At 45.0% G+C, this 17,073-nt stretch overlaps 1 protein-coding gene across 1 annotated transcript in view; it reads left to right on the forward strand.

Annotated features, from left to right (window-relative positions):
* The window catches only part of SPN (sialophorin), a 344,473-nt gene that overhangs the window by 231,601 nt on the left and 95,799 nt on the right, over positions 1 to 17,073 (forward strand). The window lies entirely within an intron of this gene.

The raw sequence follows: 17,073 nt of genomic DNA on the forward strand, positions 1-17,073 counted from the left end.
AGGTAGGTTTCAGGAAAAAAACCAGCAGAAAAAATTGGATATTTTCTAGGTAAGGAATGCACCTCTCTTGGTCACAGTGATCTTGAGGTTATGGGCTAGCTAAGGCATGGAAAAGGCTATGTACTTTATGTTGACTCTGTCTGATGATAACCACTTGCATTCAGAAACAGGTGTGCAGAAAATGGCTGGTACGACACGGTATCATAGAGGCTGAATGATGAAAGGTCTCAGAATCCACTTCTTGTCTGAGGAGAACTGTGGGCCTTCTCTACCTGTACTCTGTATTTCTTTTGTTGCTAAATGATTCATAGTCCAGTTGGGAAATTATGTTCTTTATGTGAAAATACATAAGTAAGTTATGTGCCTGTCCAATCCTGCCTCCGGCCAGCCATTAGGCAGCCCTGCAGCAAGAAATGCAGGCAAGGGATGTTATATCCAGCTTGATTCAGAGCAAGTCTGGAAGGTCTACTGAGCCACCAAGAAGTGGGGCCTGCAATAAAGAGTTGCGGGATAACTCTTCCTGGTGAGAGGTGTTTCTGTTCAGTGTTCCAGTCACCCCATGCAGTTGTCCAAGGTACTCCATTCTGCATATGCATCCCAAGATTTTCTTTTCTGACTGATGCCCAATCTTCTAGAGCTGTGGAATAGGTTCAGCCTTCATTGTGATGTTTTTGAGCAAGGTTGTGTTTGTTCCTTCGTTTTGTGTTCCTGCATTTTAGGATTCCTCCAAGCCCGCTAACAGATCCCATTTGGTCTTCAGTGACTTATTTTAGCTTGGGTCCTCTCAGAACACATCACTTACTTTCACTACTAAAGAATAGGTCTATGGTTCCCACAATAAGTGTGCTATTTCCACAACATTGCCTTATTCCTGGATAAGCCCCAAACCACCACCACATTCTGTATTAATAAATTCCATCAATTAATTGCATGTAACAAGTAGCATTAAGAAAGTACCTTCTTTTTTCCCTTCTGAATGATGACTAAATCTCAGTGAATTCAGTGAATTCAGGAAAATAAGACTCTTTCCATTTTCTGTATCGCAGATATAAACCTAAAATCTACAGAGCTTTGTTTACAGGAAAAAGCCAGTAGGAAATGTTACATAAAAATGGAATAGAGGAGGAGAATGTCCTAGTGATTCCATCTCCCCTTTTGTTTTACATAACGTTTGCCTCTTCTTGTAGAGAAGGCACTCCTACCCTTTACTTTTATGGTGATATTTTTCTGAGCCAAGCCCTATTTCTCCCCTTGAGACATCCCATTTTCTCATGATCCACTTCCTCACTTCCCAAAGATTTGGGCTGAGGACCATTTTCTGACTGTTTCCAAATTTGCAGAAACTTTCCCTCTTAGGCTGAATGAAAATGAAATGGGATGATTTTACAAGGAGATTTCCTCTTGATCTTGTTCTCTGAACAGAAGACATTTCAACAGACGTTGTTGTTAAAATAGTGTTAAAATAAACGCCTGCCCATCTTTTTAAAAATCATGGTTCCCAATCATTTGTGGCAAGCAGGTTAAAAGTTGGGATGTTGGTGGAATGAACAAAATTGAGGACAGATTGTTTTTATTCTAAACATCCCAACTGTATTGTTTGAAACAGCCTGATGCGCTACAAGACTGCAGTGCTCTAGCCACTTACCAGGAATCAAGTTCTCCTGAATTCACTGAGCTAAGGTTTATTTCTGAGTAGACAAAATTGCATTTAAATAAAACCAACAATAAGAAAAAGAGTGTAAAAGAGGCATTAAACCAAGGGTTACTAGATCAGTGCAACATGGGAAAGGAATGTCAACAAGCAAAATTCCAAACTCCAATCAGAGCATCTTTTGCTGCACTGATCTCTCCCCCCTCCCCCAATTTTTAGTGATGGTGAGATGATTATAAGTGAATTAGGAATTTCTCTCTGTTGGACACTTAATGATATTTTAATACGGCAGCATATTTTGAAATTAGTGTTCATCAGAGGCTTATTTTACACGAATTAATGCTTGTATTCTTAAACAATGGTAATGGAATGAATTTGCTAAATTGAATTGTCTTCTTTTGGAAAGAGAGAGAGAGAGAGGGCTGCGTAAAGGTATTTCCTTGGACCAAGGTTGCTTCAGTCCATCGGTTCTCAATCAGTTCCATCCCTCCCCAGAATTGCTCTCAGCGTCTCTTCTGCTCATAGGGATCAATTTAGACAGCCTTCCCTGATTCTTGACACCTATTTTCTCTGCACCCCAACTTTTCCACCTCTGCAACTGGTTTCCCCATGTGTTCCAGGTTACACCCCAGATGCATCTTATTCTTTGAAGAAGCACATTTGAGTTACTTTCTACCCTGCTCTCCCCCCATCTTCACTCCCCTCATCCCCCCACATTCCAGCCACTTGCCCCGGCCAAGCTACCTTTCCTGCCCCATAGCAGCCTCCCCCAACTTGTCCCAGTCTTCCCCGCCTTGTATCACCTGCCAAACAACTCTGCCAAGTCGCCTTGGAGTCTTCTTTGGAAACTCTGCCAGATTGTGAACCCACATCTCTCTCTCTCCCCGAGCTGCACCCCGCAACCCTCTCCGCGCACCCCCATCTCCTAAACCAGCTGCACCCTCCCCCCGCCTCCCACTCGGCCCCACGGGACTCCCTCCCCGCCCCCCCCCCCCGCTCCATCTTACCTGGGTGCAGCTCCTGTCAACAGGTTCCACTGAGGAGAAGGTGATACCAGGAACGAACGGAGGGGATCGATTAGGGATCCCACGGACTTCGAGAGAGCGAGTGAGAGAGCGAGCGGGCGAGCGCACAAGGGAAGGCGGGGGTTGCAGTCGGAGAGGTGGAGACTATTGTCTCTATTGAGAATGGGAGGGGGACGGTGCAGAGATCTGATATGGAATACATGGATTAGATTAGGGGATAAAAGGCGGAACTGTTACACTTTGTGTATGTACTCAGCCATACAGGGAAAAAAAAAGACAGAAGTGAGCAGAGGCTGGAATGGGTAAACCAACTACTAAGATTGGGACGAGATAAAAGAGGTGTGTGTGTGTCTGCGTGCGTGCGTGCGTGTAGGCCAGGTTTGGGGAAATTAAAAAAAAATCTCCTCTGCAATTTTAATTGGATAGAGAGATGTGTATATTTTAAGCTTTGCTCATTCTCTCTCCTAAAGAGAGGAGGAGAAAGATGAGAGAATAAAGAATGATGAATTATTAAATACTCCTGCCATATCCGTTGGGCTTAAGGTGGGTGCCTTAATTTAATGCAAAAAAAAAAAGTGAAAAGCTACACTCAGAATATGGTTGAATGCATAGCCATAAATGCAAGGAATAATACAGGGGAGAATTAAGGAATAGAATGGAATAGAATAGAACGCATTTCTATGATTATGAAGTTACATAGTATAACAATTGTATTATACAGATTATATAATACAATACTGTTAACAAGGAGGTTTTGAGAGAGGAGGAAAAAGAGAAGGGAACATGCTGTAGGTGTGTGGGGGGGGGAGGGGAGAAAGTATTCCCAAAGTGGTCTATAGGGGAAGAAAGGGGAGAAAATGTGTATGAAAATGTGGAAATGCTAAAACACAGAGAGATACATATATATAAAGAGATAGCCAGAGAAGAGCTTTAAGGGAAGATAGAGAAAGAGGAGGACTTGGGCAGAAATCGATCAAAAGTAAATAGCTTGGTTCCTTCCAAAAGGAAATTGTTATTTTTACTTCTGCCAGAGCTCAACTTTATCTAGAAATGCTACCTTGTGGGTACAAGCCCTTCCTGCTTCCAATGTGTTTGGCAGGCTGTAGTTAATCAGGATTTTAGACCACAGCATTTTTCAAAGAAATGCCAGCTTTGAAGATGGACAGAAGAACATTGTGAGCATAATGGAGCCCAAGGAACCCTTTTTCTATTCCAATATGTGGGTTTGCAGGAGTTGGTATCCATCCCGTGCATTTGGTATGGCTGATAGATTATGGTCTACAACTCAACCCACAAGCTTTCCTCAACACTCAAGCTAGGGTTCCCCAGTCATAAAAGGTCATAATTGCTCCCTGCTGGCCATAATTTCTTCCATCCCTGTTAAGGAGCATTTCCAGAGTCAAAACAAAAAACATTTGAAACTGCACAGTAACATCACTTCCCTTGAGTGTGGGGCATTGAAGTTTTTCTGCTCTGCCCCCCTCCCTCCTTCTGTTACTATGGCAACACTGTCCTGGACCTACTCCAACCAGGAAATGTTTGTGATGCTGCATATGCTATTAAATGACATTTCAAGTGTTAGTCAAACATGTAAACCTGACTTGGACCTGGCAGGGTGGACTGGAATCCACCCCCTCAAGTTTGTTGATTAAGTGAGGCTTAATCAGAGCCCAAGATCTGAATTTGCTCTTAAATTTGGGTTCTGAAATAAGTGAGATTTTTCTGTCAGGCTACAGGCCCCAAACCCCAAAAAGTTTATGATAGTTGAGCAAAGGAAAATAGAGTCCCATATCCTGAATGTTCTAGGGTATGCAGATGTGTTTTTTGTTTCAATAAACATTGGGGTCCCTCATTATAATATTTTGTTTCATCTGACTCTTTAAACAATTAACCAGGGCCATTAATAAACTGGAGCTTTTAATTACCTTTTTTTAAAAAGCATCTGTATAAATTAATCTGTGTACAGGTAATCCTCACTTAACAACCATTCATTTAGTGACGGTTCAGACGTAAGATGATGCTGAAAAAACCAACTTACGACCAGTCCTCACACAACCATCACAGCATCCCCAAGGTCACATGATCATGATTTGGGTGCTTGGCAACCAGTTCGCATTTATGACTGTTGCAGTGTCTTGTGGTCACATGATTGCCATTTTCAACCTTCCTGGCTGGCTTCTGGCAAGCCAAATAAATGGGGAACTGCATGATTCACTTAACAACCACATGGTTTGTTTAATGCCCGCAATGATTCACTTAATGACTGCCCCAAAAAAGATCATAAAATCAGGTCAGATTCAGTTAATGACTGCTTTGCATAGCAACTGAAATTCTGGTCCCAATTGTGGTTATTAAGTGAGGACTACCTGTAGAGCCTCGTGGTGCAGAGTGGTAGGTGGCAGAATTGCAACCGAAACTCTCCCCACGACCCGAGTTCGATCCCAGCGGAAGCTGGATTCTCTCTTGGGTAGCTGGCTCAGGTTGACTCAGCCTTCCATCCTTCCGAGGTCAGTAAAATGAGTACCCGGCTTGCTGGGGAAGGTGGGGAAGGCAATGGCAAACCACCCTGCTCTATAGTCTGCCAAGAAAACGTCATGAAAGCGGCATCTCCCCAAGGGGTCAGACATGACTCAGTGCTTGCACAGGGGACCTTTCACCTTTTCACCTGTAAATCAGTCAACTCCTTGGGCAGCATATGACTGGACTGTGACACCCATAATCCCCAGCTAAGACAATCATAGGACCTGCTGCTTAGAGTGACTGGACATGGAGATCATCTCAAGGCTCAGCTGAATAAACAAACCTTGGGAATGGAGGTCCTTTTTGGGTGTGGAAGCCACCAACTGCTTTGTATATATATATATATGCGTGTGTGAGTTTAATGATGCAACTCTTTGTGTCACTAAATCCTCCAGAAAGATTATTTAGCTTTTTTCTGGAACAAGTCCGTGCATGTATATTTGTTTCTGCAGCCAAATGAACTGTTCCTTCAGCAGACTGAATCAACAGGAGTTAAATAATTGCTTGGCTGAAAGTCCTTATCTCAGAGGAAGGAGCATGCTATTTTTATTTGGTTGGACATTTTTTTTTTAAGTAAGAACTCCAAAAATAATAGAAGAATTACTTCACACCACACGTGCTCAGATGACGACGCTTCATTCTGCAAGGCCAAATTATGGCTGCCCACTTGGACAAAGGAGTTTTGACACATTTATGGGGCATAACTATGGCTCGCAGTCGTGATAGCTATTTCTTACTGTATCTTGTGTGTGTGTGTGTGTGCAATGGTCATGCTATTAATTGCATGTCTTGCTTGTGAGCTTCCCAAAGACACCTGGCTGAGCCCCCCTGTCCCCCTGAGAACAAAGGCTTTTGGTCCACCCCATATCTTCCCTGTGGTACATTTCAAAAATTATAGTTGCTGATTTTCAAAAAAAGTGAATGAGAAACATTGCTTTACTCATCTGTACATTGCACCCCCTTTTGTTCAGTTAGAAGCTTGCATTAACTACATTTACACTGGCACCCCCAGAGAGACAAAAAGGGGCATTGGTCATGTGTGAAAAAGCAGCATCCAACTACGCTTTGGGGGTCTTCCCCTCTAGGGGGCACTGGATCATTTCACTCAGTCCCAGCCGCCTTGTCTGGCTGGCTGCAGTGGTCTTAACATCGCAGACAGACAACTCTGGAATCTCTGGGTTGATTTTTCACCCAGCCGCAGTGGGAAGAAGGATCAATTTAATTCCCTCTCCAGCCATTAATTTTCTCCGCTATCTGTCAAGTTCTGAAGGAAGAGGGGGATGACGGACTGGAGCACAATGAGTTTAATTAAGCAGATGAGCAGGCGAAGGGATGGGGAGCGGTGTGGCTTTCTGCCAATTGTCCTGAACCCCAACTTCTTATCCTCTCCTCAAACTGAGACCCCAAAGTCCTGCTGCAGATGGCAGGTGGAAGTGGGAAGGGATGATAATCTTGAGATCTCGCTTTCTTATTATTAGTGGCCTGATTAAAATGCAGCTGTGGCTTAAGTGGCAAGTGACATTTTGTTCCTGTCCCAGCCGCTCTACACGACATACCTGGCATTTGGAAGTATGGCGGGGTGATGTGGAGGGAGCAATAGGGAACCTCTCAGAACGTCTGATGTCATGTCCAACTTCGCAAACCCCTGTTCCCTTCTGGCCTTCCCTCTTCCTGAGCCCCTGATCATCCACGCACAGACTGTCCACATTTGAAATCCATGGCACATTTCTGTCTTTGGCTGCTATTCCTGGAAGCATTTTCACACCCGCCTCCAGGGCTGTTTATCGTGGGGAAGGAGAAGCAGGGTTGGTTTTGGTGGGAAGCATCTTGCACAGAAGCTGGGGTGTGTTTGTGTACGTGCCTATGTGTGAATGTGATATTTTGGTTTGAGGATCTGGGTGCTGACACCTGTCTCTGGAGGCGTTGAGGACACTGAGCAAAGGCGAGCATCTGAAGCTGAAATCTCCACCAGCATCTTGTCCTGTTGCCTCTTCTACCCTTGTTCCCTTGTACACTTAAACAGCACCAATATAAGGTAAAGATTTCCTCCAGTTCAGCTTGACATCTATTAATTTTCCTGGCAGCAAATGGAAGGGATTTGCCACTGTGTTCTCCAGAATGTTTTTTTTCAACCTCCCATCTAGCATACCACCTGAGATCTTCTGGTGATCTTCCTCCATGTATTAACCAGGTCTGATCCTGCTTAGATTTTTTAAAGATCAGCCGAGGTCAGCCTTGTGCTGCCATTAGCTGGGTCTTCCCACCAGAACACCTTGGGGTTTCCCTGGGGGTGTTGACGACCGACAGGAAGCTCTGGCGTGGGCTGGTCCATGAAGTCACGAAGAGTCGGAAGCGACTAAACGAATAAACAACATGGGGGCTACGAGAAGAGACATTCAACGTATAGAAATCCACCAGGTTGGCCACTGAATCCTATTTCGAGAATGGTTCTGGGATAACAGACTGCTTCAGACAATGTAACCCAGGCTAAGTTGCAAACATAGCAGAGATCTTATTACCAATCCACTCCTACCCTCTGTTTTCCAAGATGGCCTGCTCACTCTGCCTAATCAGGGGTAGTTAGAGGATTAGGTTTGCCAGTGAGATCTGGGTTGAAATCCGTGTTTGGCTGTGAATCCCATATTTCTCAGTGTAAACCATCTCATGAGGGTATTATGAAGAGGAAAGGGAGGAGTGCCGTAAGGCCCTGGGAAGGAGGACAGGATGAAAATGTCATGAAAACCCTTTGAGGCTGTGTAGATCTCTGAGAATTCCCAGTGAAGACTCCAGGTTGGAGATAACTCATGTTGCACTGACATGTAAATGGGTCTGGGGGTCACTGGTTATCTGGACTTGGTTGCAAGCAAAGGGCTTACTGATTCCTGGCTTGGAAGAGCCACATGCTGAGGAATTAATGGAGTTTTTTCCCCAGCTGCTAGAAACCTCATCCAGATGGGGCTTTGCAGTGTATTTACAATTAATGGGAGTGAGGAATCTAGTTGGTCACTGGTACCGTTCCTCAGATGGGCTTCTCCAAAGTTCCTTATGGAAGGACCTTTTGCTTAGGGACTTTGAGACTATATGACACAGCCTCTGGGGGTATTAACCTGCCAATCCAGGAAGTTACATGGCTGAGCAAGGAATCTCTGCTACTTACGGTCGAACTTCAAATGTCCCTCTGCTGTTTCCTCTTAACACTCCTGTGCTAATGGACTTGCTGAAGGAAACTGGAAGAGAAGGATCTGATTGCGAATCAGGCCCATGAACTGTCTAGCCACTGTCTGCCACCTGTGATTAGCTGTGCTTTCCAGAGTCTGCTGGAGCCCTACCTTAATTTTCTTTAATCAGACCCCTTTCCATGTGAAAACCTCAGGAGTGGCTTTGCAGAATTGCATTTAATCCCTTATAATGCAGAATATGCAAGTAGCAGGAGAGGACCTGAGCAACATGTGTTTCTGCATGCATGTGGATGTCTGTTTTCATTTGTTTGGTCTAGCCAAAGAGTGGAACAATTGGCAGAAGATCAAATGAAATTTATAGACCACAGGTAAAGCAGGTCCCTGGAATATAATTTGTGACGCTGCCATCTCTGAAATGAGCTTCACCGGCTTTCCAACAGATAGGTTCAGATTCAGGCGCTGATTTATAAGGAGACAGGCCTGCTTTTATGGCAAGGCGAGTTATTACCAGAAGGGTGGACGTGTCAGTTGGTAGTACAAAGAGCAAACTCCTTTCCTTCTTGCAGTGCAGAAAATGCAGACTTGCTGTTGCTGCAACATGCCTGACATCCCTGAGACAATATTAGCTGCAGGAGATGGGAGGATAGCCAACACCAGGGGAAAACTGTTTTGAAGAAAGGAATGCAGCTGAGATGAAGTGTGTTGTAGTGACGGGTGGGTAGAATCTGGTTTGATGTGGGATCTACTGGAAACATCCAGTTGCTGCTATGAATTGTCTGGCAGGTGGACGGTTAGTTGTCTGGTAGAAAAATTGCTCTAGGTAGGAAGGGATGGATATACTGAGAGTTCCCAAGTCAGTCCCAAAAATGACTGGGAACATGCTTGGAAGCAATCTGGGAAGAAACATATTGAAAAGTCAGTTGCTCACATTCAGTTTAGATCCAAGGTACTTTTAAGACAAGGAAGGAAACTTTTAGCCTGCCTGCCTGCCTGCCTGCCTTCCGGTTTATTTATTTATTTGTTTTTTTGTTTGTTTATTCGTTTAGTCGCTTCCGACTCTTCGTGACTTCACGGACCAGCCCACGCCAGAGCTTCCTGTCGGTCGTCAACACCCCCAGCTCCCCCAGGGATGAGTCCGTCACCTCTAGAATATCATCCATCCACCTTGCCCTTGGTTGGCCCCTCTTCCTTTTGCCCTCCACTCTCCCCAGCATCAGCATCTTCTCCAGGCTGTCCTGGGGCTGATAGCTTGTTGTTTTTTAACCACTTGAATGGCAAGACTTAGATGAGGGTGGATTGTTGTTGTTTATTCGTTTAGTCGCTTCCGACTCTTCGTGACTTCATGGACCAGCCCACGCCAGAGCCTCCTGTCGGTCGTCAACATCCCCAGCTCCCCCAGGGACGAGTCCGTCACCTCTAGAATGTCATCCATCCACCTTGCCCTTGGTCGGCCCCTCTTCCTTTTGCCTTCCACTCTCCATATTTATCACATTTTTATCACCGCCCATCTTCGCCCCCGGACGGTTCACAATAAAAGCAATTTAAAATTCAATAAAAATCATAAATAATACCAGTAATCAATAAACATATAAAATACAGTCAAATCCAAGTAACGGCAGATCTAATTCAGCCATAAGCCAGTAAGACCTGTCCCGGACAGGACTAGGGAACCAACCAGCCCCAAGAATGGCTCTTCCTCTCCCCACTCCAAGCATGGTGGCAAAACCAGGTCTTCAATTTTTTTCTGAAGTCCAGGAGAGAGGGGGCCAACCTCACTTCCAGGGGAAGGATGTTCCAAAGGGCGGGAGCTACTGCAGAGAAGGCCCACCTCCTGGACCCCGCCAGATGGAATTCTCTTACAGCATGCCCTCTCTGCATGAGTGGGTGGGATGGGTTGATGTAGCAGGGATGAGACGGTCCCTCAGGTAACCTGGCCCCATGCCATGTAGGGCTTTAAAGGTGATAACCAACACCTTGAATTGGACCCAGAAGCAAACTGGCACCCAGTGCAGCTTGCAGAACAAAGGTGTTATATGTGCTGATCTTGAAGTCCCTAAAATCGCCCGTGTGGCTGCATTCTGTACCAGTTGAAGCTTCTGGATACCCTTTAAGGGTAGCCCCATGTACAGCGCATTACAATAGTCTATATGGGAGATGACCAGGGCATGAGTGAATGTTTGAAGGCCCTCTTGCTCCAGGAAAGGGCATAACTGGCGCACAACATGAAGTTGTGCAAAGGCCCTCCTGGCCATGACTGCCACCAGCTCTTCGAGCAGGAGTCATGAGTCCAAGAGGACCCCCAGATTACACACCGGGTCTGTCTGGGGCAGTGCGACCCCATCCAGAACTAAAGATGGCAAATACCTGGGAACCGAGGGGCCATTAACACACAGCCACTCCGTCTTACCAGGGTTCAGCTGAAGCCTGTTGTTCCCCATCCAGACCCCCACAGCCCCCAGGCACCTGGAGAGGGCAGCCACAGCATCACTTACTTACCCCAGGACGGAGATGTATAGCTGAGTATCATCAGCATATCGATGGTACCTCATCCCGTGGAGACGGATGGTCTCGCCCAGCGGTTTCATGTAGATGTTAAAAAGGAGCGGAGTGAGTACTGAACCCTGCGGCACCCCGCAAATGAGGGCCCGCGGGCCCACTCTCTCCTCCCCTATTAACACCAACTGGGACTGACCCTGGAGAAAGGAGGTGAACCAGCACAGAACTACGCCGCCCACCCCCAACTCCCTGAGTCGCCCGAAAAGGATACCATGGCCGATGGTATCAAAAGCCGCTGAGAGGTCGAGGAGAGCCAGGAAGGATGCACTGCCTCCATCCCGCTCCCACCAGAGGTCATCCATAAGTGCGACCAATGCTGTTTCTGGTTAAATGTGCCCTGAGGAGAAATTGCATTCAAAACATGTAACTTTTCTTCACTTCTTTCTTTCTTAAATCATTGGTGTCTTTCTCTCTCTCTTCTTCTTAGAAAGAACTACCTCCAAAACCCATTCTCAGGACAATTCTGTAGGACAGAAGAGACCAAAGACTTATTTTATGAAGGGAAAGGACTGAAGTCAAGCTGTGGGAACTTGACGAAAGGCAATCTGGTGAGTTGGTGGAAACTCTTTTAGATGGGCATGTGCGTACTCTGTTCCCTGGATTTTTTACTCCCTTCAAAAAATTCCCTAACTCCTGGTGCCATCTGCTCCTAAGCAATCACTCCCCTACTTTTCTAAGGAGAAATTTGGGTTCCTCTGCCTTTGGGGCTGTGCCCCATCTAGGCCTTGTTCTCTTCCTTCCAAACCCTGGATTCTTATCATAAAGCACAGACACGGGACTAATGAATGACACATCTGGTTGTCTCTGTCCCAGCGGAGACCTAATTAAGTAGCGGGTTCTGTGGTGAGGCAGCAAGTCACACTGTGCTAATGAGATCCTAAAACATCTCCTTGTTAACCCTCCCTCCTTCTTGGAGGCTGACGTGTTTTCTTTGTCCCCACCTGTCACCCACCCAGGCCCCTGCCAACCTTTTTTGGGCTGGTGCCAGGGCCCTTCTGAAAAACTAGAAGAGCTCGTTCCAGCAAATTTCCCCATCTTCCCACAAACACCCACTGCCTAATGCCCTCGTTGGCCAGCCAGGACAGCCGCTTTCTTCTTTTCAGAAGCCTCTGGGGCTTCAGAGTGACACTTGTCACTTTTGTTTCACCTCACCAGCTATGCCCCATCTTCTTAATTATATTGGTGGGGGGGCATTTGACAGGCAGTAGGGGAATTTTCTTAGCCGCTCAGGCGATTAGAAAATCTTTAAAGCCATAGCCTTGTTTTCAGGTTCCATGCTGGCCCAATTAGGCTTTCTTTCTCTACCTCTCTGTCCTGTTTCCTTCCTCGTCTTGATCTTTTCTTCAATCAATGACAGCTTGGTCTAAACCTCCGGATTCCTAAAACACTTTCTTGTAATGCTTGCCAGCCTGCTGATAAAAGCTTTTGCTTTGTTACAGTAGGCCCAGGGATCCCATTGTATAAAGAAACCCCATCCTTCATCTAAACACAGATAGGTAGGGAATTGGCTTCATTCTGACTAATGAGGAGTGCTGTGAGTCCATGAAGTTTGCACCCTTTTTTGCCTTAATTAAAAACTATTTTTCTCGCTCATTGTATAGTATGGGACACTGGGGTGGCATTGGAAGCGCCGGCTTAGCCCCACTGAAAAACCTTAGAAACCTCCAAAAAGTGGTCAGTGCATTGTAATTTTTAAATAGAAAGATGATTCCAAACATGCCTATACAGTATTTTTAATGTTAATTAAATGTCAAGGAAACGTTTCAAGTTGAATCGAGAGCTGGAAAAAGCCATTTAGGCCAGTGAGTTCAACTCCCTGCTCAATCCAAATCTAAATTTAAGCATCCCAGACAGATGGCTCGCCATTTAACATCTCCAGGAAAGGGGAGTCAGGGACATTGGTTTCTCCATCCAACCATTCATCCCCTTAAGAAGTTTTTTCACCTTTACATTCAATCAGAATCTGTTTTCCTGTAAGGCACTGGTTCTCAACCTTGACAACTTTAAGATGTCTGGACTTCAACTCCAAGAACTCCCTAGCCAACGTGCCATTATTCCTTGCCGGGGACTCTGGAACAAGAAAGAAGAGGTCTTCACTCAAATTTAGTTTCTCCAAATGACTCTGAGTGGACTCTCTTAAAACTCTCAAATTTAATTTTCACCCTGCCCCCTACCTACAACTTCCTGGAGCGTGACCCAGGCAAGCCACTCTGAGCCCAAATGCAGCCCTGCCCTGGACAGGCAGATTTCCCCATAGGAATGTCCTACCGGGGCTGACAAGCCTCTGAAATGGGCAATATTTCTAGAGAAAGATGACTCTTGCCCCCTGCCCCCAGCCCTCGGCCTGTGAGGTGTTTTGCTCAGGTTGGCTGTCTGTGGCAGGGTTCCACACCTGAAAATCAAGCGTGGCCACTAACAGGGCACGCAGGTGTGTGTGTGTGTGTGTGTGTGGCCTTCGTGCTCTCCCATCGCCACATCTGGGGGCAGAGGGAGGCTTTGTGAAAGTATCCCTTTGCCAGCACAAAACTGCAGGCACTTCATCTCTAACCTTTTCCCACCCTTTGTCTCGCCACTGCAGAGATACCTATTATTCTCCCAGTTTAATGATAAGTCATTGTTACGGGTCTTTCCTGCAGTTTTCAGGGAAAGTGAAACTCTGGTGAAATCTTTTAGCTTGTTAGTGCTGTCTGTCTTCTATGATCCATCCATGCATCCATTGCATGCATCCATGCATGCATCCATCTTTTTTCCCTTTCCCACATACAACATCTCTTTCTGTATCCTATATTTACAGTATTTGTGAGGGTACTTGGGTAAGGGAAGTTTCTGTGCTACTATTTCTGACTGTTCATACTATTGCTTAGGGGCAATTGTTTTTTTCTATACATACTCCCATTGTGTGTCCTTTGTATAATGATTTTTGCTTTTGTGACGCATGCTTCCAAAGCCAGTTGTATTTATTGTCACTGTGTGTGTTAAGACAGAGAGTGAGAAAGAGAGAGAGAGGAAGTGCATGTGGATTGCTCCATGTTGCATAATTTCTCCCTCCCTCCCTCGTGCTTACCTGTGTGTGTACATACTTCCTTTTAATTAGTCTTTTATGCATAAAAAGCTTTTAATCTGTGTGCCACTGATAGTTTCCAATACCCTTAATTATAATTTTAGAAGGTTTGTGTGAGCTATTAGATGTCAGATGCAGTATGTTTTTTGTGGTCTGTGTTGCACAATGCATGAGAAAGGGAGGAAGATGGTGTAATGATCCACATGCTGTGTGTGCGCCACACCAAAGTATTCTGCTTTGAGAAATGTGAATGGTAACAGCAACATCTTTTTTGTGTGGATAGTGAATAATGCATTTGAGATGTTAATGTACTTCTTTGTACAGTGATGGTTTCACAGCATACCTGCAAAGACTGTAATTACTCTTCTATGCTTGGAAATAACTTCCCCACACCAGAGAACCTGAGGAATTCTCTTTGCGAACAGCAATAAAAGATATTTAACTAAGGCTCAGTTGAGTTTTATTATTCTTTACCAGTTTTATTATAGTGTAGTGCTTTTCAAATGGGCAGTGTGAGGTCTGAAGGGCGCTATTTCTCCCATTTTGCAGGTTAGAACATTGAGGTTAAACCCCCAGTAACCTGCCCTACATCAGCCTTCTGAAGCCAACATTCTTTAGATGTTCTGGACTACCATTTCCAAGGATTACAATGTCTGGGGATGTTACTAGTTCTAACCCAACGTGTCAGGAGGTGTGGGGAGGAGGCACCAGCTTTAGGAGAGCTGTTCTCTGCCTGCCTGCCTATGAGCCAGAGCTACAATTCAAACACATGTCCTTAAATCCATGGCATACCTTGAATTCCCTTTCATTGCCAGGGGTGTATGTTTAATGAGGATGAGAACAATACATCAGGGGATACACAAAATGTTTTCCTCTCATCAGTCAGGAACCACAAAAAAAAATGGACCCCCCCCACCAGAGATTACAGAAGGCAACTTCCAAGGCTGTGTCTTGGAGTGTTCCATCAATCTGCAAGGCTGTGCTGTTTTTTGATGGAGCCTCTCTATTGTTTTGATTGATTTCTGTGCTGTGCTGTGGCTTTTTGAATTTGTGTGATATTAAAACCTTTTTTGTATGCAGGGGGGAACTAAGCTATATTGCTCTTTCTGTTGGTTTCATCATGTTGGGGAGGGTAAAAGGGAGGGGGGAAGACCAGTGGCTGGTCCCAAATTGCTTCAACCCAGCTTGGAGAACATCTTTCAGCAATACATTTACAATTGCATTAGGAATTCTAGCGATACAGAACATCCATCCATCCATCCACCCACCCAGCTAGCTTTCCATTCTATCCCACCCTATGTTCTGCAACAGGATGCACCTAGATGACCTTCCTGATCTTGGAAAGCTAAGCACAGCCAGGCCCAGTCAATATTTGGATACGGGTCCATCAGGAAACTCCAGGGCTGCAGGCCAAACTGGGAAGTTGAAATATGCCCAAAGAAGGATGCGGCAAACGATTTCCATATGTAGTCAACCCCCCAATGAATCTGTTCAAGTGGTCATCTGAAGTCCAGTCCAGTTCAGTTCAATACAATACAGTTTTTACCTTCTGGTGAGGTTTCCACTTGTATAAACAGTTGGGTAAAGTTATTTTGAAGCAAAAGAATAATGTCAGAGGCTGCCAAAAAGAGAGTTGTCCACATAGGAATCTTTCCCCCTTCAACGGATGAAAGCTTCCAGGCATACAGGCTGAAATATGTAATGAGTTGTTCCAGGCACAAGTCTGACAGGTAAGTTCCCTCAGCTGTTGGCAGAGGAAATGTGTTTGAAAGACAGGATGCATATTAAAATTATTTGGAAGTGGCTAGGGGAAAAAAGCTTACTTATTCTGTGTTATTTCTGCTGTGTTGTTTGGTCCCCCAAAGGATCCCATCCACATTTTGAAAAGCCATCAATGCCACTAGATTAAAAAAAACAACAGTACATTGATTAAATTGTTATAAATCATTGGGGTATGGATCTAATGAAGTAGGCAGGGACAAAAGAGAAATACTAAAAGAGGTAATGTGGGGTAGTGGTTAAATTGTGGGACTAGAACTAGAGAAATCCAGTTTCAAGTCTATATTCAGCCATGGAGATTCAGTGTATCGCTTGGGGCCAGTCACCTTCTTTCATTCCAACTTTCCTCACATGGTTGCTGTTGTGGGAAAAACATGGAGGAGAGCATGCTAGGTATGCTGCCTTATGCTTCTGGAGGAAAGATGGGTTATAAATTGAAAAAACAAATAAATGTAGAGGTAGACAGAGCTTGGTAAGTCAGGGCTGGGGAAAAAATGTCTTCTGCGTAAGATCTAAGGGACTCTCAGCGTTCCTATTTACTTAACATTTCTCTGATCTGAGACCTGTCACATGTAAAATGAATTCTGGGATGAGTCCCCAGATCAAATGAAGTCATGGAAACAAGACTACAAAGCGGGAGGAAGTAATTAAAATTTAACATCCAGGGCCCCTCATTTGGTGCAGCCTCATTTTAAGGAATATGTTCCATTTTAGACACATTCAAGAGATATAACCTTGTGAGCCTGCTTTGCCAAAAACAAGAGGGAGAGAGAGAGAGAGAGAGAGAGAGGCTTGTGACATCTGGCAAATTAAATGATTTATGCAGAATGGGACTGAAGCCTATAAAATATGAGGTTACAACCAAACTCTCATCTAAAGGGTCACACAATTCCAGTTCCTAAACCTGTAGAGGTTGACACAACTTAAATTTCCCACAGTGCTACTGATATGACCCCATGGGGTTCTTGTGGGACCTCTTCTGCAGCTGATCCAATTGGTTTCCTGCTCAACTTTGTTCTTAAGAGTGGAAAATTGGTTTTGTTGTGTTAATACTGGACCTATAAGGTGGGGGTATCTCTTGCCATGTCCCTCCTCCTGGCTGTCCGTTCTTTCCATTCCCTGCTGAAGTCAAGAGCCACAGCATCACCTGGCCACCATTTCATCAAGCTTCTTAAGCAGAGAGTAGGAACAGCTTTTCTTTTCTCACTGCAAAACCAAATGTACAGCTAGGATAAGGCAGGCTAGATGCCAATTTTGGACACCCCCACTGTTCAGGGGAAGAGAGCTCTGGTTGGCTCATGG

The sequence above is a fragment of the Candoia aspera genome, chromosome 4 (genome assembly GCF_035149785.1).
Source record: "Candoia aspera isolate rCanAsp1 chromosome 4, rCanAsp1.hap2, whole genome shotgun sequence".
Classification (NCBI taxonomy): Eukaryota; Metazoa; Chordata; class Lepidosauria; order Squamata; family Boidae; genus Candoia; species Candoia aspera.